The sequence below is a fragment of the Dama dama genome, chromosome 20, assembly GCF_033118175.1.
Source record: "Dama dama isolate Ldn47 chromosome 20, ASM3311817v1, whole genome shotgun sequence".
In the NCBI taxonomy this organism is placed as follows: Eukaryota; Metazoa; Chordata; class Mammalia; order Artiodactyla; family Cervidae; genus Dama; species Dama dama.
The window spans coordinates 99,489,980-99,499,089 of record NC_083700.1 but is presented as its reverse complement, the minus strand read 5'-3'; positions in this window follow the sequence as shown (position 1 = coordinate 99,499,089).

Here is a 9,110-nt window from a genome sequence, read left to right as displayed (position 1 = left end):
AGCTTTCTCTCCCACTGCTCCTTAAAAAACAAGACATCTTGCTTCTCACATTTTTTTCAGAGAATCAGATAAAATCAAAAAAGCCATAGCATAGCATAACATTGTGGTTAAGAGCATAGTTTGTGGAATCACATAGACCATGTCCAAGCCTGGCTTTGTCACTTACTATCTGTGTGACCTTGGTCAACTCACTTAACCTCTCTGAGCTTCAGCTCTGTCCTCTGAAAAATGGAGTTCATAATAGGTACCTCCCTGTTGTTAGCACTGAATGGGATCACAGCACTGAACCTTGGAAGTAGTATTCAGTAAGTGTCAGCTGATAACATTATATACAAATACAGGAGGTTGGGGGAGGGGTGTCCTCCAAAAAGACTTGAGTGCTAAGAGAGTGGAGCTGACTTTAAGAAGAAGAAATTAACTGGAGTAAATGGGAAGCTATGCAGGCTAGGGGGGGTGGCATTTACTTGGATGAAATTCCATTTCTGATCTATTGCAGGGCTATTGCCAGGTCCAGGATGGAAGGATTAAAAAGTTATCTCTGATAGGGACCAACATATAAACAAAGATGCCCTTGTGGGATGACAGATATGTAAACAAACTAAAATACAGTGGTGTATGCTATAGGAGCAGGAGGGGGACCTGGGGGATACATAGAAAGGAGACACAGTCAGGAAAGCTTTTCCAGGAAAAGTGACATTTTAGTATGGGCTGTGAAGAAGAAGCAGGAACTTGACAGAAGGAAACCTCTGGCAGAGGAAACAACACCTGTAATATTTGGTACGTTCAAGAGCTGCAAACAGTTCCCTGTGGCTGGAACAAAGGGAGAACATAGCTCTGTGAGGGTAATGACCCCAGAGAGATGACACAGGCCAGCCTGTGCTGAACCTTAGGCACTATTAAGGATATGGGTCTTTATCCTTAGGGCAAAGGTCAGCCATAAAAGAACTGTATGTAGGGGTATGTCATGATCAGTTTTGCATTTTTTTAAATATCACTAGCCAATATGTAGAGAATGGATTATAGACGAACAAGGTGAGGACATGCCTATAAATTAGAAACCTTCAATAAAACAGACAAATACCTGAAACTTCCCTTGTGGTCCAGTGGTTAAGATTCCAGGTTTCCTCTGTAGGGGACACAGGTTCAATCCCTGGTCTGGGAAGATCACACTTGTGGGGCGACTAAGCCTGAGAGCCACACCTACTGAAGCCTGCTCACCTAGAGCCTGTGCTTCACAGCAAGAGAAGCCGCCGCAGTGAGAAGTCCACGCCGCAACTAGAGAGTAGCCCCCACTCACCACAACTAGAGAAAGCCTGTGTGCACAGCATCAAGAACCAGCTAGGCCATAAACAAATAAATAATTTTTAAAAAATAAACAAACTCCTAGAAAGACAGGAACTACCAAAATTGACTCAAGAAGAAATAGGCATTTTGAATAGACTTAGGACAAGTAAAGAGATTAAATTACTAATAAGAAAGCAACCTAGGGAGGTGGGAGGGGGGATCAGGATTGGGAATACATGTAAATCCATGGCTGATTCATATCAATGTATGACAAAACCCACTGGGAAAAAAAAATAATAATAATAAAAATTAAAAAAGAAAAAAAGAAAAAAAAAAAAAGAAAGCAACCTACAGAGAAAAGCCCGTGCCCAGATGACTTCACTGGTAAATTCTACCAAATGCTTAAAAAATAAGTACAAACTATTCACAAACTCTTCAAAAATAGAAGAAAGAATAGCTCCCAATTCATCTGTAAGACCAGTATTACCCTGATATCCAAAGCAGACAAAGATATCACAAGAAAACAGTGAGCCAATATAGCCTATGAATATGGACACAAAAATTATCAAGAAAATACTAGCAAACAGAATCCAACAAGATATAAAAAGGATTATATAACATAACCAAGTGGGATTTATCCCAGGTGTACAAGGTTGGTTTAGCATCCAAAAACAAGTTAGTATAATATGAATGCATGATCATCTTAAAGGCACAGAAAAAGCATTAGACAAAATCCAACACACTTTCATGTTTAAAAAAAGAAACTAAAACTAAGAGTAAACGGAAACTTCATCAACCTAATACAGGGTATTTACAAAAATCCACGTCATGCTTAATGAATGCTTTCCGTCTAAGAAAAGGAAGAAACAAGACAAAGATATCTGTTTTCCCACTTCTATTCAACACTGTACTGGAGGTTCTAGCTAGAGCAGATGTGCAAGAAAAATAAACAGCATCCAAATTGTAAAGGATGAAGTAAACCTGTCCCTATTTGAGAATAACATGATCATGTATCCAGGAAATTCTAAGGAATCCACTAAAAAACTATTAGAACTGATAAATGAGTTCAGCAAGTTGCAGAACATGAGATTTATATACAAAAAGCAGTTTTCTTTTATCCACTTGCAATGAACAAACTGAAAATGAAAATAAGAAAACAATTCCACCTATAATGGCACTAAAAAGAATAAAATACTTAGGAATAAATTTGGCATGCAAAACATAGTCTGAAAACTATAAAACATCACTTAAAGAAATTAAACCACTGCTAAATAAATGGAAAAACATCTCATGTTCATGAATTAGAAGACTTAGTATTGTTAAGATAATAGTACTGCCCAAATTGATCTATAGATTCAATGTAATCCCTATCAGAATACTAACTGGCTTCTTAGTAGAAATTGACAAGCTGATTCTAAAATTCATATGAGAACTTCAAGGGACACAGATTAGCAAAAACAATGCTGAAAAAGAACAAATTTGGAGGAATGATTCTTCCTAATTTCTAAAACTTACTACAAAGCAATAAAAATTAATGGTACTGACGTAAGGATATACAGATAGATCAACAGAATAGAATTGAGAGTCCAGAAAGTAACTCAGGTGTCTATGGTTAACTAGTTTTTGGGGTTTTTCTTCTTTGTTTTTTTTTTTTTTTTTTTCTCAACTAGTTTTTAACAAAGGTGCTGAAACCATTTAACGGGGAAAGAAAAATCTTCAACAAATGCCATTGGGACACTGAATAGCCACATGCAAAAGAATGAATTGGACCTATACCTAAATACCATAAACAAACTTAAACTGGATCAAATACCTAAATGCAAGAGCTGAAACTATAAAACCCTTAAAAGAAAACATAGGGGTAAATCTTCATTACCTCAAAAAGTACAAGTAACAAAATTAAAAATAAATAGATTAGACTTTATCAAAGTTGAAAACCTTGGTGTATCAAAGGACATTATCAAGAGGACAACACACACAATGGTAAAAAAATATTTGCAAAGCACATAACTGATAAGGGACTTGTATCTAAGATACATTGACTTGGTCAAAAAGTTCGCTCAGATTTTTCCATAAGATCTTACAGAAAAACCCAAATGAACTTTTTGGCCAACCCAATATGAAGAAGTGTGGACTGCTCAGTCGCTCAGTCATGTCTGACTCTTTGTGACCCCACGGACTGTAGCCCACCAGGCTGCTCTCTCCATGGCATTTTCCAGGCAAGAACACTGGAGTGGGTTGCTGTTTCCTGCTTCAGGGAATCTCCCTGACTCGGGGACCGAACCCATGTCTTCTGTGTCTCCTGCATTGGCAGGCAGTTTCTTTACCACTGCCACCTGGGAAACCCCATAGAGAAGTATTGCAACTCAACAATAAAGGCAAATATTTCAATTTTTTAAGTGAGCAAAGGCTCTGAATGGACATTTGCACATGAAAATATATTCAACAGTATTAGTCATCAGGAAAATTCAAAGCAAAACTAAAAGGAGAGTTGTGAGGGGGAGAGAAGGATTAGGAGTTTGGGATTAGAAGATGTAAACTATTATAAATATATAGGATAAATAAACAACAAAGTCTTCTGTATAGCACAAGGAACTATATTCAATACCCTGTGAAAACCATAATGGAAAAATACGAAAAAGAATATGTGTAACTGAGTCACTTTACAGCAGAAATTAATACAACATCATAAATCAACTACGCTACAATAAAACTTTTTAAAAAAACTATAAGGAGATACCACTTCATATCTACTATGATGGCTATAACCAAAAGGCAAATAATAATGAGTTGGCAAGAAGAAATCCGAACCCTCATACATTGCTGGTGGAAATGTAAAATGGCATAGCCTCTTTGGAAAATAGTAGTTCCTCAAATAATTAAGCATAAAATTCCCATAGCACCTCACACTTCCATTTCTAGGTATATACCCAAGAGAAATGACACATAGGCCTACATGAAACTGTGCATGAATGGTTGTAGAAGCATTATTCGTATTAGACCCAAAGTAGAAACAATCCAAATGTCTATCAGCTGATGAATGGGTAAACAAAACATGGTATATCCATACAGTTGAATATTATTCAACCATTAAAAGGGAATGAAGTACTGATGTACTCTATAACATGCATGAACCTTGAAAATACCACATAAGAGAAACCAGTCACAAACAGACTAATATTGTACTTGTTTGTATTTCACTTATTTGAAGAGTCCAGAACGGACAAGTCTTTAGAGACAGTCAGTAAATTGCAAGTTGCTTAGGACTGGGAGAAAGATGGAAGGATATAAAGGCAAGAGCTAAAAGATACAGAATTTCTCTTTGAGGAGATAACAATTATCTAAAATTGACTGTAATTTCATATAAACACTAAAGTATACTAAAAGCCATTGAATTACACACTTAGTTGGGCAAATTTTATGGTATGTGAATTATATCCCAATAAAGCTATTAAAAAGAGAGAGAGAGAGAGTGAAGATGTGATGGTGTGGTGATGAGCTGGAAGAAATACTTGGGTGAAAGACCCGGCAGGGGTTGAATAAGGGTGTGGAAGGAAAAGGAAGGCGTCTAGGATGATTGCCACACTTCTGTTTGGATGACTGGGTTACTGGAAGTGCCAGTCACTAAAAGAACAAAAAACAGCTTTAAACTCAACATTAAAAAATAACTAAGATCATGGCATCCAGTCCTTCACTTTATGGCAAATAGAAGGGGGAAAAGTAAAAGCAGCAACAGATTTTATTTTCCTGGGCTCCAAAATCACTGTGGATGATGACTGCAGCCATGAAATTAAAAGCCATTTGCTGCTTAGAAGGAAAGCTAGAATAAACCTAGACAGCATATTAAAAAGCAGAGGTACACCCAATCAAAAAGTGGGGGAAAGACCTAAACAGACTTTTTTCCAAAGAAGACATACAGATGGCTAACAAACACATGAAAAGATGCTCAACATCACTAATTATTAGAGAAATGCAAATCAAAACTACAATGAGATATCACCTCACACCCAATCAGAATGGCTATCACCTAAAAGTCTACAAACAATAAATGCTGGAGAGGGTGTGGTGAAAAGGGAACTCTCTTGCATGGTTGGTAGGAATGTAAACTGATATAGCTACTATGGAAGACAGTATGGAGATTCCTTAAAAAACCAGGAATAAAACCACCATATGACCCAGCAATCCCACTACTAGGCATATACCCTGAGGAAACCAAAATTGAAAAAGGCACATGTACCCCAATGTACATCACAGCACTATTTACAATAGCTAGAACATGGAAGCAACCTACATGTCCATTAACAGATGAATGGATAAGGAAGCTGTGATGTGTATATATATGATGGAATATTACTCAGCCATAAAAAGAAACACATTTGAGTCAGTTCTTATAAGGTGGATCTTATTATACAGATTAAAGTAAGTCAGACAGAGAAAAACAAATATTGTATACTAACACATATATATGGAATCTAGAAAGATGGTACTGATGAAATTATTTGCAGGGCAGTAATGGAGACATGGACATAGAGAACAGACTTATGGACACACAGGGGGAGCAAGGAGGGATAGGGTGGGATATATGGAGAGAGTAACATGGAAACTTACATTACCATATGTAAAATAGACAGCTAATGGGAATTTGCTGGATGACTCAAGGAACTGATACCAGAGCTCTGTAACAACCTAGAGGGGTGTGATGGTAAGGGAGATGGGATGAAGGTTCAAGAGGGAGGGGACATATATATACTGATATTGATGTTTGACAGAAACCAACACAATTCTGTAAAGCAAGTATCCTTCAATTAAAAAATAAATTAAATTTTTTTAAAAGAAAGAAATTTTAAAAAAGCAGAGATATGACTTTGCCAGCAAAGGTCCGTATAGTCAAAACTATGTTTTTCCTGGTAGTCATGTACAGATGTGAGAGTTGAAACGTAAAGAAGGCTGAGTGTCAAAGAATTGGTGCTTTTGAACTGTGGTGTTGGAGAAGACTCTTGGGAGTCCCTTGGACTGCAAGGAGATTCAACCAGTCCATCCTAAAGGAGATCAGTCCTGGGTGTTCATTGGAGGGACTGATGTTGAAGCTGAAACTCCAATACTTTGACTGTTTGATGCGAAGAGGCAACTCATTGGAAAAGGCCCTAATGCTGGGAAAGATAGAAAGCAGAAGGAGAAGGGGCTGGCAGAGGATGAGATGGTTAGATAACATCACTGACTCAATGGACATGAATTTGAGCAAACTCTGGGAGACAGTGGAGGACAGGGGAGCCCAGCATGCTGCAGTCCATGGGGTCGCAAAGAGTTGAACACAACTTAGTGACTGAACAACAACTTACATGATACTTAGTTGCCAAGCACTGTCCCAAGAACTTGGCATATATTAATTCCTTTAATCTTCAACAACCCTATTAGGTTGGTACTATTATTATCATTCCCATTTAACAGAAGAGACAGCAAGTCTGAGAGGTTAAGTAACTTAACTAGAGTCTGATAGTTATTAAATGGCAGAGTTGGGATTCAAACTGAGAATTTTGGATCCAGAATCTTTCTGTTAGCCACAGTGCTATGGTGCTTCTCCGGCACAGGAGAAAGGGCCCAGCTGAGGTATGATTGTTGTTGTTGTTCAGCCGCTAAGTCATGTCCAACTCTTTGCAATCCCATGGACCACATGCAGCATGCCAGCCTTCCCTATCCCCCAATACAAGCTTGCAAATCCAACACCAATACTTTGATCGCATACTGCATGCCAGGTCCTGGGCTAAGGGCAGGCCCCAAGGGTACCCTCCCCAACAGAAGAGCTCACATGTCCACTTGGCACCATAGGACCCAGGATGCCACTGCAAATAAGAACTTCAAGCCAAAGCGCCTGGCCTCTCAGCCCCACCTGCCCCAGTCCTGTGTAGCTGTGGTCTTCACTGTGTCTTTCAGCAGCTGCATTCCCACAGGGGCTGACCTGGGTTGGATAAGCATTAGAGCAAGAGACCAGACCAACAGCACAAACTTGTTTCCAGGGAAATGATGGAAAGCGGAAGAAGGAAGGCCAAGGCATGCCTCTTAAAGCCTCATTAGCTGGCAGCTATGGGGAAGGCAAACCCAAGCGCTTGGCCCAAGAGGCTTCGCTGCAGCCTGCCTGGGCTGCAAAAACCGAACTCCCACCCATCAGCCCTGAGTCATTCCCCTCTCAGCCCCAAGGAAAGGGTGATTTCCTGCCTGGGCCTCTGGGCAGCTCAGGCTCCTGTCATGGGTTGTGCATCTCTTATCTCACCCCAGGCCCTCTCCCAGAGTCTGGCCAGAGTGGTCTGGTCCTCATGTTTCCTGAGCAGGAAACATGGATTCAGAAAGAGCCCAGCAGCTCAGGAGAACAGAGGGCTAAGCAAACTGGGTCTCCGGAAGCTCTCTCGCTTGGAGTCACTGGTGGGTACCTAGGGATCCTTTGCCCTTTCACTTGAATTAAGTCTCTCCTGATGCCTATTTTCAACCCAGCCTCATCCTGTGGGAGATCCTGGCTTAGTGTGGCCCTGTGCCAGGCACACAATATTAAATACCGTAAGTCCCCTGCATACGAGCAAATTCCTTTCCGAGAACACATTCAGAAGTCCAATTTGTTTGTAAAGTCCAACAGAGTTAGCCAAGGTGCCCAACTAAAGCAATCAGCTATATAGCACTGTACTAGAATAGGTTTATAATACTTTTCACACAAATAATACATAAAAACACAAAAAATAAACATTTTTAATCTTACAACACAGTTCCTTGAAAAGTGCAATAGTACAGTACAACAGCTAACATACAGTGATTTGCATCGAGTGAACAGGCCAGAAGAGTTACTGACTGGAGGAGGGAGTGGAGGTGGGAGATGGCAGAGCTGAAGGACTGTCAGCCACAGGAGACGGAGGGCAAGCTGCACTTTCACTTACAGCTGACATTGATGACACAGGTTCTAGTCCCTTGCTGGAACCAGATGCATGTTTGCATCATTGAAAGTCCTCAAGTTGAAGTTTCATATGTAGGGGACTTACTGTAAGCGAATGTAGTGATGGAAACAGTAGTCCACATCAGAGGTGTCCAGTAGAAGTTATAAGAACAGGCTTTGGAGTCAGACAGACCTGAATTCAAATCTCAGCTCTACCCCTGAATCGTGACTTTGGACAACTCAGTTAATCCATTTCAGTCTTGGTTTTCTCCTGCCAGGTAAGAAAGTGTGAAAGTGAAAATCGCTCAGTCGTGTCTGACTCTTTGTGACCCCATGGACTATACAGTCCATGGAATTATTCAGGCCAAAATACTGGAGTGGGTAGCATTTCCCTTCTCCAGGGGATCTTCCCAAACCAAGGATTAAACCCAGGTCTCCCACATTGCAGACAGATTCTTTACCAGCTGAGCCACCAGGGAATCCCAAGAACACCAGAGTGGGTAGCCTATTCCATCTTCAGCGGATCTTCCCAACCCAGGAATTGAACCAGGATCTCCTGCATTGCAGGTGGATTCTTTACCAGCTGAGCTATCAGGGAAGTCCCAGAAGAAGGGCATATAATCAATTCCTCATGTGATGTAATGAGACAGTGCGTTAGCACAGGGCTAGCAAACAGCAAATATTCTTTAGTGGTAGCTGGTGAGACGGAATTAGAGAGGAAGAGGCTGGCCCACCCCATCTAGCTTTTACCCCAGGAAGCATGAGTATAAAATGATGGTGCCCTCTAAGCGGGGTTGACATCTTGTCTAGCAAAGGCAAAGGTATGCATGGCTGTTTATATGTAAAACACCCCAGTAGAGGTGCAAAATTCTGGGGGGACTCAAAGGAAGGAAAGAATGTGTGTGTAACC